Source organism: Sus scrofa, chromosome 10 (genome assembly GCF_054392235.1).
Source record: "Sus scrofa isolate SSC_HxYL_T2T_F1_AM1 chromosome 10, Sscrofa_HxYL_maternal_Yorkshire_Landrace_v2.0, whole genome shotgun sequence".
NCBI lineage: Eukaryota > Metazoa > Chordata > Mammalia > Artiodactyla > Suidae > Sus > Sus scrofa.
Window position 1 is genome coordinate 14,877,910 of NC_139392.1, and position 12,541 is coordinate 14,890,450.

The following is a 12,541-nucleotide window of genomic DNA, read 5'->3' on the forward strand; positions in this document are numbered from 1 at the left end:
CACATCGTGGTTGCTCAGTTCCTTCCATAGCCTTTTAAAAATGGCTTTTCTTCCACAAACCTCTTAAATAAAAGGGAATCTAACATGACTTCCATTCTGAATACTTTCATTTGTTCTTGCCGTCTCTTCTCCCCCTAACACAAGCACTTAGAGCACAGATGACAGCATCAAAAATTAATGCGAGCAGTGGAATTTGCCTGAATGTGTCGCTTTTCAATGGGCCGCGTCAGTAATGATTAGGCTCTAGAGAGAAATGGACTCTCAGAAAAAAATTGCACCAATAACCTAAAAAAGGCTGAAGGCTATGAAATGCGGACTCTTCCCCAGTACAGACAGTGCCCGTGGGAACGATCTTCCCGAAATTTTGTAGGACAAGCCTGTGACCAACACCTCCTTGCCGTGGGGGCAGCAAAACCAAAACAGTACAAGAGTAGACTTCTACCCCTAAAACCTTTGTTTCACAGTGAACTCACAACTAAATCTTTTTTTTTTTTTTTTTTCTTTTTAGGGCCATACCCGGGGCATGTGGAAGTTCCGAGGCTAGAGGTCAAATAGGAGCTGTAGCCGCTGGCCTACACCACAGCCACAGCAACACAAATCTGAGCCGCATCTGCGATCTAGGCAGCTTACAGCAGTGCTGGATCCTTAACCCACTGAGCAAGGCCAGGGATCAAATCTACATCTTCATGAATACCAGTTGAGTTCTTAACCTGCTGAGCCACAGTGGGAGCTCCCGGGTCTGTTTCTGTTGTACCGTGTATCAGTTCCCTAGCCCTGGCATCACCGGTTACATCAAGTTGCTGGTTTAAGACCACAGACATTTATTCTTGCACGATCCTGGAGCATCAAAGGCTGAAATCAAAGTATCAGCAGAGCTATACTTTCTCTAAGTCTTTAGAGAAGCATCCTTCCTGGCCTCTTCCACCTTCTGGTGGCTCCAGGCGTCCCTTGGTGGTGACCTTCTGTCCTCACATAGACTTTCCTCCTGTGTGTCTCTCCGCATCCTCTGTGTGTGTCTCTCTCTGTCCTCTGTGTGTCTCTCTGCATCCTCTACTTATCTTCGAATGACACGAGACATTGGGACTTGGGCCCCACCCTAAATCCAGAATGATTTTCTCTGGAAATTCTTAACTGATTACATCTGTAAAGACTGTTTCCAAATAAGATTACATTCTGGAGTTCAGGGTTGACATGAATTCTGGGGGGGACACACTTCAACCCCCTACATATACGTGCTCCTCCTAGTGCCGTAGGCAAGATTCCCACGTAGATGCCGCGTCAGATTACCTAGATTCAAATCGCATGGACCCCAGACGAGAAAATTCACTCTAAGCCTCAGTCACATGATGGAGAACCTAACGCTCCCCTCCTCCCGGGAACCGCGTGCAGATGCAGTGAGGAGAAAATGGGATCATCCATAGGCCGTACTTGGCCCAGCCCCCGACCCATGGAAAGGACTTGATGAATATTTGTTGTCATTCATCAACACTAGCTCTGATGCTTTGGAAGGATTCGTGTAATATGCAAAATGAAACGCATGCAGCCCTGTGGACTCGTGAACAGTGCTATTGGGCCACCAGCCAGCGGTTCTCACCAGGGTCGCTCGTCCCTCTGACCTTCTTGTGGGAAGAGTCCTGACCTCGACGCTGACATGCTCACAGGCCTTGTTTTGTTGATTCCCTACCTGGCTGTCTGGCTGGTGGCTTTTTTTTTTTTTTTTTTTTTGCTGTTCTACTTATGCCAAGTTCACATTTGGAAATTAAATTCTAGCACATGGACTAAAGCAAAAAGGCGCAGAAAAGTGCACCAACCCTTCAGATAAGCAGCTCTAGGATCCAGGTTTTAAGAGCTGGTAGCTCTCCAGAACGTCTCAAAGACAGTCTTGAATTAAGTGGCTGTGTCTTGCTTGAAAGGCATGCTGTCCCCCGAGGAAAGGAAGCTGGGAGGGGAGCCAAGAAGGCAGAGGTACCGAGGGTGGACCCCAAGGGTGGCAGCTCCCAGTCCACTCACAGCGTCTGGGAGGGAGAGGAAAGTTAAAGAGGCAGCTCCTGAGTCACGGATGCTGCAGGGGCTCCTCCGGCCACCTGCATGATGGAAGCTCTCAGCCCTGGACAGGATCAGCCCTTGGAGAGTCTGCTGGAGCTAAAGAGAGCCACGCAGTCCAAGGTCATAAACGCCCCACTGGAAACATCCCACCTCCCTGTGCTCGGTCCTGAGACACAAAAGCTCTTAAGGGTCATGTCAGCCCCAGAGCTCCTGCCAGAGCAGCAGCCACGGTTTCCACTGCTGCTGCTGCTTCTGCGCGGCCTTGAGCTTCTTGCTCAGCAGGAACTTGCTCTTTGAGCCAGTACAGGTGGTGATCCTGACAACAGCCTCATCAAACGCGTGCAGCCAATTATCATTTTATTCCCTCTATGACAGGATGTCTGTGGGAGTCAGGAGACAGCCTCTGGCCGGGAATGACGAGTGTTTTGAGGCCAGCCTCACTGCAGCTGTCCCTCAGCGACTCCACACGGAGCCGGAGCCCGGCCTTCCCTGACTCCAGAACAGACGGCCCTTTGCTCAGACGCACCTGTCCAAACACCGTCCTCCCCCTCCGCCCCTCAACACCCGTTCAGACCCACATGACAGCGCTCCCTCTGCACAGCCTCCGTCATTCTGTACTGTTTGGGATATTTTAAAGATTCAGTTTGCATGAGACATGTGTAACTCTTCAATCCTTCATTAAATAGTAAAAAGGCAAAAAACAAACCAAAAAACCCCAATCATCATTTGATTCTGTTTGCCAAGAATCAATCCCAGACTCTACCTTCACAAAATCCCAGAAAGGCAGGCTTTTGTCAGTTTCCTTTTTCGGATGTGCAAACTGAGCCATTAGGGTCAAGCCCTTTCCGCGCAGATGTACAGCTGGGAAACGGCAGAGCCCTGCTATTAAACCCAAGTGTGTGCGGCCCCAAAGTCGTTGGTCCTTTCGTTCTACTCTGTACTTTCGTGAGTGCTGAGCAGTAAGACAGAGATGAAACACTCTCAGGAGAGTTAGGCGGGAAGCCAGACACATGGATCCGGGTGAGATTCCTTTCAGGCGCTGCCTGACTTGCTCAAAGCCCTGTGATCGTGGCTGCAGTTCTTTGTCTTGTTATCTCATTATTCAGCCTTGGTTAGTAAATGTTTGTTTTCTTTATTAGCTCACTGTGTGCTTAGAGAAGGCTCCAGGTTCCTGGTTGTGTTTGCCTAGCTCCTTGTAAGCTTGAACCATCTGTTCCTCTTGAGGGTGAATGACACTTTCTCCTAAAGATTTCCTTACTTTTTATTTTAGAAGGGAAGCCAGATGAGGTGATTCGTTGTCATCATCCTCACCTTTGTCCTCCTCCTCCTCTCATCAGAAGACACTGAGAATAAGCCTTAGGGAACACATGGGGGCTGCCTCCACACATGTTAAATTATGTCATGAGAGATCAGCAGCAAACTTACTATATTCGGATTTAGAACTACAATCAAAGTGACGCAATGGAGTATCGTAACAAATCAAACAGGAATTTTGAACCAAAAAGATCTGAGTTTGGTATTCTTTTTCAGTACATGTGAGCTACAGAATCTTGAGTAAGTTACTAAATTTCTATGTACAATCTTTTTATCTGTAAAATAGCGCTCATAATAGTAGTTATTGTGTGTGTGAGGATTTGTGGATATACGTATGAAGGGCTGAGCACAATGCTGCAAATACAGCAGATGCACTCCAAACTTACCTGCTGTTGTGTGGAAGTTGGGGGCGAATAAACTTGAGCTGTTCGTGAACGAAATACTCTGTGATAGTTAGAGCCATTCAACAAAGGCACGAGTTGTCTGAGGGGACAGCTGTAAAAAAAGGTCTTGGAAGAATGCTTTTATATTGGAGTCTAGGAATAAATTACTGAACTGGCCTCTGCTGCGGACAACTGGTTGCTCAATTCCACGGGACCAACCGAGTAAAAGTATACAGTGAGCTTTCAGGATGTTTGTCCAGCGAAGATTGAAAGGGAAAGTATATGGACCCATCGACTCCTGCCCCCCAAGGCCACACTTTGACCGTACCAGCAGGTAACTGCCTGCATTTCCAGGTCGAACACGTCATGGTATTGAGAGAAAAGTCCTGGGTCTGGATGCAAACACGAAACATCTAAAGAACGCCTACGAATGAAGAAGCCAACATAAGACAACCCTGTAGGAAACTGGGCAGGATGCCTGAACGGATACTTCCAAAAGAGGCCATTTCAGGACCAGTAAACATATGAAAAATTGTTTATCATTTGTGGGTCACTGTGAAAATGAAATTTAAAAGCACAAAGAGAGATGATTATACAACCACCAGAGTGGCCAAAATTTAGAAGGCAGAGAAACCCAAGTTTGTGGGGACCAGGAGCAGCTGGGGCTCTCCTACGCTGGTGCTGGGAATGTAAATTGGCAAGTGTCTTTGGAAAAACTGTAAATAAAGTAAGTTGGAGGAGTTTCCACTGTGGTGCCGTGGGTTGAGGATCCAACTGCAGCAGCTCATGTCTCTGCAGAGGCACAGGTTCAATCCCTGGCCCGGCTCAAGGGTAAAAGGATTTGGCGTTGCTAGAGCTGTTGCGTAAGATTCAGTCACTGGCCCAGGAACATCCATATGCCACGGGTGCTGCCATTACAAATAAATAAATAGTAAATCCCTTCAGAAAACTTATCATGCATTCTAAAGCTGAACATATGTCTACCTGGTTACTCAAGAATTTCATTTCCAAGTGCTTACCCAAGAGAAATGCATAAGAGCCACACGGTTCGGCTCGTTGTTGCACTGCTGTGATGACCCTACGAGCTCTCTGGGATCTCTTTCAGGAAGACGCTAATCCCATTCCTGAGGGATCCACTCTCATGACCTAATCGCCTCCAAAGGTCCCACGTTCTAATGCTATTACGGCACGCATTAGCTTTCAACATATGAAATTTGGGAGGCTACAGACATCCAGTCTATAGCGTATCTCCCCTCCCCCCCTTTTTTTTTTCTTTGAAGTGGGTCAGTGTTTGGACAGGGAAAATAAAAACCAAATATACACATATATATACACACATAGCATCTATTGGATTGAGCCAGAAATCTAAGCACTCAGACCAAAATGACAGGTGGTGAGTCTTTAGCTGAGGCTGGGGCACAGGCGTTTTCATGTAAATTTCCCCTGACAACCTGGCGAGGCCATCCTGGGCCCCGGGGCTGTGCCTTAACAATCACACATTTATTTGGTTTTTAGCTGTTCTCCCCAGGGCATGTGCCTTTGGGCCTGAGGCCTGGCTATGTGAGATTTTTCACCTTTGGGATTCACAGGGGCTTGTGGCACCTCTGCCACCCAGGCTTTCTAGAGCACCGCCTGCAGATCTGTCTCCATAGAAACAGCAGTTCGGGGGACAGACGACGATGAGGGACCACCTCACACCAGTCAGAATGGCCATCATTAACTCGTCAACAAAGAACAAATGCTGGAGAATATGTGGAGAAAAGAGACGCCTCCTGCACTGTTGGCGGGAACGTAGACTGGTACAGCCACTGTGGAGAACAGTGGGGAGGCTTCCCCAGAAAACTCAACATAGAACTACCACGTGATCCAGCAGTCCCACTCCTGGGCCTATATTCGGACCAAACCTTCGTTCAAAAAGACACCTGCCCCCAGTGTTCCTCGCAGCACCAGTCACAACAGCCTAGACATGAAGACTTTCATGACCCTGAGGTCTTGCGTCTTATCGTGTCTAGAAAAGCACTGTGTCATTAAGGGGCACATCCGCTCCTTGGGACCAGCAGCAAACTTTGTGTGACTGGCATCAAGCCTCTGCCAAGATATGGGCTTGGCGGCGTGTCCCCCTCACCAGAGTCACCTGTATGCTGACCCCCCTCTACCCCTTCTGAGAGCCCCTCAGGGCCTTCTGAGAGGCCGGCGCCCAGACCACAGTCCTCAGCAGGCCCCAGAGGAAACTAACCTCACAGCCTCACATTGTACATGTTGCTCAGTCAGCAAAAAAGGCCAAATCCAAAACGATGTCTTCCCCACACCTGCCTCCCCTAACAACCGTGGAGTGTCTTTGGTACGGCCTGGCAAAATCAAGAATGGAGTTCTCAGAAAATACCTACCCGGATTGACGGTTCTCGAAGGTGGAAATTAGTTCATTTCTAAACTTGGTAAGTGTGGCGCAGAATAGTGGACGTTTGGACAGTTTGGGATGTGGCCGCCAACGCAAACCATCCCTTTTCTGTGTGCCTCCAGAGAGTGAAAGGAACAGCTCTGGCAGCTCCCCACTGTGTGTGATTAAATAAGGGGGTTCCTGGGGCTCCAGCCATGACACCACATTAGACGTGGAGCCTGGGGTGCTGGAGAGAGCAGGACAGAGGGAACAGAAAGACATGAGCTGGCCAGCTCCTAAGGACCTTCCGAAAACCCCACAGTGTCTCTGTTATCTCAAGGACAGCCCTAGCTGCAAGGAAGGCTGGGAGATGTCTTTTAGCCGAGCACAGTGACACCACAAATAAAATTGGGTTCTGTGACTGAGGACTGAGGGAGAGCAAATATTGGATTAGCCGCTAGCAATCTCTGCCAGGAGGCAGAAGTCCCGGAGGGAAATTGTAGGAGAGTGTTTGCTCTCCTGATGCGAACTGGAGTTTGGCACCGGCCAGCAGCCTCTCTGTGGATTAGATCATGAGCCCCTGCCGCTGCCGACCGGCAGCATCCCCTGAGCGGAGCTCCGGGTGGAGACCGGGAGCGAGGCCCTCTGTGCTCTGGGAAACTGGAGGAGCAGGTCTTCAGAGACTTAGATATTTTTAGGAGACTTTATGAGCGCAGTTCTTGCATCTGCTCCCATCCAGAAAACCACTGAAATCCTTCCTGGTGACAGAGGCCTGGACCAGCGGGAACGCTCACGAGCCCAGCAGCAAACTCTGTAAACCGTGGGCCTGCTGTGTGACCTCCCCCTTCACCGTGAGGACCTGTGTCCCGAGGGTCCCCTTTCCTCTTTGGGGCAGAATTTCAGAGCTCTCTGGGCTGTCGTTAAGTGGACAAAACCAAAGATGCCACAGTCATCTGTGAGCGCAGCCACTCCCAAGGGTGAGCCTGTGAGCCCCGAGGGGACTCAGGAAGGAAACAAAGAAGCCGGTCCCACAGCCGAGGGTCAGATCAAAGGAGAGACTCCAGGAAGCCCAGACCTTTGCATCTTCCCATAGAAATGTGCTGAATTCCTGGAGACATCTGGTTTTCTGCAATATTTTGTTCCTGCTGCTTTGCTTGTATATCCCAGCTCCCCCCTCACCTCCTGGGAGCAGTTTCTCAGGGCTCCCTGAGATGCCGTCTCCCAGGCGTAAGTCCTAATTTTGCCCCAAATAAAACTTAACTCTCAACTTTCAGGTTGTGCTTTTTTTTTTTTTTTTTTTTTTAGGTCGACATGATCAAACAGAAAAGTCACAGCGTGCATAACCTCTTGCCCCCCTCATCTCCTAACCTTGAATGTGGGCTGGTGCCCTGAAGAGGAGTTCCCATCTTGCAACAAATGGTGTTGAGCGTGGGATGAAAAGACAAAAAGCAAGACAAATAGATCACGAGGTTTCTTATCATCAAGACCTTGACAGCTACCTCAATGGTCTTATTACCGAAAAATTTCCTATTTGTTAATTTTTAGGAAGTCACATTTTCTACTGCCTGTAGACAAACAGAGCTGGTGAAAATCCCCAGGATTGGGTGGTGGTTTTAGGTTTAGCGTCCTTCCTCTCTCTCTCTCTCTGTGCATGCCCTCACGCATCATGAGGATGCTATGAGTTAGAGCTCTGTCTTGCTGTTTCCACATAGAAGTGACAGGCACATTATGAGACTTCTTCAGTGTAGCTTTTCCCAAAGATTAAAAAGATCCCCAGGAGTTCCCATCGTGGCTCAGCAGAAATGAATCTGACTAGTATCCATGAGGTTGCGGGTTCGATCCCTGGCCTTGCTCAGTGGGTTAAGGGTCTGGCATTGCCGTGAGCTGTGGTGTAGGTTGCAGACGCGACTCAGATCCCGTGTTGCTGTGGCTGTGGTGTAGGTCACCAGCTGTTGCTCCGATTTGACCCCTAGCCCAGGAACTTCCAAATGCTGTGGGTGTGGCCTTAAAAAGCAATAAATAAGTAAAAATAAAAAATTAATTCTGCATGTGTACAAAATATAGGACTCTTGGAGGATTTAGAATGCCAGCCAAAGGGAGGAATACCTCTCTCATCTCTGTTTCCAGATTAAAAAACTCTAGTCTGAGTACAGACCTCTTCAAAAAAAATGATAACCTCATGCCAGGGTTCCGAATTTTCCCTACTGCTTATGCTAATAGCAAAGCTGCCATGGCACATGGTCTGAAATCCAAAGAACAGCAGGTGGAAATCTGACCAAATGTTTTTCTACTGCATACGAAGGGCCACCAGATTTGTAGCCTGAAATATCTGTCTTCGCAATCCAAAATCCCACCTCCTGCACTCCACCGACTCCACATTGCTGAATCATATTTGCAGTATCCCCTTCCAGGTAGCAAATTCTACTTCAGGTGGAATGAATTCAGCACAGCTCCTGAACCAACAGCAGGAACACAGTAGCACCCAGCTCACAGAAAGGAGCTTTGGCGACAGATTTGCCAATAGGAGTAACTAGGATTCCTTACACTCTGGTCATGCTCATTTCCTTGACGAGCAGCTTTAACACATGATCTCATTCCTCAAAAGAAGGCCCTGAGTAGGGTGATATTTCTCCCATTTCACTGATGAGTAAGCTGAGGCTCAGAGCCGACGTGACTTGCTCAGTTTCACCCATTTGCGTAGTGGTGGAGCTGGGATTTGAATCCAGATTCGAGCAACGCAAAAACTGGTGCTTTTTCACGAGTGTGTCTGGAATGGAAGGTCAACAGGGACGTGCTGTGTAGCACGGGAAACTCTGCCCAATATTCTGTGACCGCCTCCCTGGGAAAAGAAACGGAAAAAGAAGGGGTCTGTGTGTGTACCACTGAATCAGTGTGTGGTACAGCAGAAATGACCACAACGTGGTGAATCAACTCTATTTCAACAAAACTTTTTAAATGGGGGAAATGGTGCTTTTCATCATGTAATGATGGATGGGTTGATTGATTTTGCTTTTTAGGGGCTGAGCCCGTGGCGTATGGAAGTTCCCAGGCTAGGGGTCGAATCAGAGCTACAGCTGCCGGCCTACACCACAGCCACAGCAACACGGATCCAAGCTGTGTCTTCTACCTACACCATAGCTCACGGCAATGCCGGATCCCCAACACCCTGAGGGAGGCCAGGGATGAACCTGAGTCCTCAAGGATGCTAGTCAGATTCGTTTCCACTGCGCCGCAATAGGAACTCCCTCATCATTTAATGATTTTTTTTTTTTTTTTGCCTTTTTGCCTTTTTGCCTTTTTGCCTTTTTGCCTTTTCTAGGGCTGCTCTCACAGCATATGGCGGTTCCCAGGGCAGGGGTCCATTTGGAGCTCTAGCCACCAGCCCAGGCCAGAGCCACAGCAACTCAGGATCCGAGCCACGTCTGCAACCTACACCACAGCTCACGGCAATGCCAGATCCTTAACCCACTGAGCAAGGCCAGGGATCCAACCCGCAACCTCATGGCTCCTAGTCAGATTCGTTAACCACGGAGCCACGATGGGAACTCCCATCATTTAATGATTTTAGTCATCGACTGTGTATTCCAGGTAAAAGGGCATCATTGAAGAAGGAGAACTGCACTGCCAGCCAGTGTGCCTGTAGCCAGCCAGCCATAGCCTGGCAGGCACCTGCACAAAGGCCAGTCCAGGGCCAGCTCAGCACTGAGCTGCAGTCACACCCGGACACCACACAATGCAGGATATTTTTAATCTGAGCTCCCTGCTCAGGATGTAAACTTTATCAGAAAATTATATCAGGCCCTGCTGGACATATGCTTCATTTTTGAGCCAAGCACATGTAATTGCTGCCAAAACTCCTCCAGGCCACAAAACCACCAAAATTAGACCTTAGGTTCAGGACACGGTACCCAGGCACCTGGACCAGAGGCCTGTCCGTGGCAGTCACTGGGGTGGGCCCTGTGTGTTTTTCTTACTTCCCCACCACCCAGCAGTGCCCTCTGCGGGGGCCCGAGAGACATCCTGCCTGGGCTGTGACTCTTGCTCCCTTGGGAAAAGGGATAAGCTCTCGGTTTGAACGGCTCTCACTGCTTCCCTGCTGCAGCTCCCTGGGATCGCAAGGTCGTGCGTGGCACACCCTGGATGAAGTCCACTGATGTGCTGCGGGATTTCGTGGCCTCCCGCAACACGGGCAGCTGGGCCATGGGGTTAGTGGTCCATGGACGGGCGTTAGGCCGCGAGCCAGGCTGGTCACCTGTGGCCTGGAGCCACGCGTGCTAAAGAGCCTGTCCCCAAGGGGCAGTAGCACCTAGAAGACTGGGCCACTCACGGCTATTCCAGAAGAGAGTGAGGCAGCGGTATTTTCCTCAGAACCAAGGGAAAACTCAAAAGAGAGAGGAATGTTCACCTCTTGACACACTGATTAATGAGTCTGGGGCGTGCGGCTCAGCTCGCCATGTAGCGGATGCAGGTCCGCTGGGCCCAAACCCGCCTGAGCCCTTCATGCCTGCGGCAGAAGCTCATCCTCCTGAATCCAGCTCTGACGGGCGACTGGATCAGATGTTGGGCTTCTCTCGCTTCAGGAGATGATGAACTCTAAGAAGATGGGGCACGGGCACGTGTGCGTGTGTGTGGTTACTGCCTCGTGTAGCTCTTGTGTAGCAAGGACTCTGTTGCCATTTGATTTGCTGAAGTGCCCTGAAGTGTCATATGTTGAAAAAGGGAAACGACTCACAGTAATCTTTTACTTTGGGAGTGATTTTTTTTTCTTTATGGCCACAACTACGGCATAAGAATTTCCTGGGCCAGGGGTCGAATTGCAGCTGCAGCTACAGGCCGACACCACAGCCACAGCAACACTGGATCTGAGCGGCCTCTGTGAGCTATGCTGTAGCTTAGGGCGAACTGGATCCTTAACCCGCTGAGTGAGGCCAGGGATCAAACCCGCATCCTTACAGAGACCATGTCGGGTCCTGAGCCACTCCTGGGAGTGATTTTTGTGACTCCAAATTCCAGAGTGGCCTAGAATTAGAAATTGAGAGATTTTCTTATAAAACATAATAATCTTCATCCAGAGAATTTATGCTGGATGAATAGAAAGATGAATGGCTATATAAATAGATGATTGATAGATAGTTAGACGGATAGACAATAGAAAGATGATAAATAGGTGATAGATAAATTGATAGATGATAGATAAAAAATGATATAGATAGATAGATAGATGATAGATAGATAGATAGATGATAGATAGATAGATAGATGATAGATGGTGATAGGTAGATGGCTAGAGAGATCGGCTATAGTAGCATTATATATATTAGGTAGTGATATTTACCGAAAGTATTTTTTTAATTTATATACCTATATACACAAACATGAACAGAAAATGGAAAAGGCATTTAAAAAATGCAATATACTCTAAAAGCTTTCCCTGTGGTAATAGGGAAATGGACAAATACGTCTCCTTTTCCTTCTCCTGGGTCCATCCTCGAGGAAATGACAAATGAATCCCTCCCTCTTTCCTTTCTCGTTTTGCCGTAATTCACCGCTTCAGTTTCTATGATACAGATTTTGATCTTCGTGAAATCCCCAGTTCCAATATTCTTATTTTTTCACTTCACAGAATTAATAGCAGTTTTCACTGCTGCCAAGGTATAACTATACTTCTCTGTAATACTTGTATTCCTAAGGATTAGTATGTCAACTGTAAACATTTAATGCAAAAGATCATAGTTTCAAATGTAGAAGAGGAGTTTGCCTCTTAAAGGAATTAGTTATGAAACTTTTGGTAAAATGAATAATCAGGAATGGACTTACTGTTTAAACCTAGATCTGTATTACTGGACTTATTTATGATCCTTTCACTTATATAAGGTATTCCTACAAGCCCGAATCCCAGTAGTGATTCTGCAAGAGCAGATGGAGCGAGAAAGTCACCAAGAGTGTAAGGTGATGGTAAGGTGGCTAGCAGGGATTGGTAATGTCTTGTCCCAGCCATGCCTTTATCCTAGTGCAGGCAGGAGAGTGGCCCATGGCCCCAGTCACAATCAGTAACTCTTCATGGTTATGCAGAATTAAAATATTAGAAGTGGCTTTTTCCCATAACAAAGTTCCCACTGGAGTGAAAGCCACTAGCTGTTGAGCTCCTGCAGCTCAGAGGGTTTACCTGCCCATGTTCATATTTCAGTTTCCAGCCTGCTGTTTGAATTTTACTAAATGCTTGGTAAATGTGTTTTTGACTTATATTTAATACATGTAAATATGACTGGTTTTTTTTTTTTTTTTTTTTTTGGTCGCTCACATTGGAATGTAATGTTTTCAAAAAAGCTAAAAATTAAAAAACGGAGTTCCCATCCTGGCTCAGTGGCTAACAAACCCAACTAGTATCCATAAGGACACGGGTTTGATCCCTGGCATCACT

General features: G+C 47.9%; 1 protein-coding gene across 1 annotated transcript in view; it reads left to right on the plus strand.

Annotated features, from left to right (window-relative positions):
* Positions 1 to 7,387, plus strand: part of LOC146398809 (uncharacterized) — a 34,283-nt gene extending 26,896 nt beyond the window's left edge. The window contains exon 5 of the mRNA XM_084980957.1: positions 3,317 to 7,387. The gene's annotated coding sequence lies outside the window, so the exon portion shown is untranslated. The remainder of the gene's footprint in view (positions 1 to 3,316) is intronic.
* Positions 7,388 to 12,541: the final 5,154 nt, after the last annotated feature.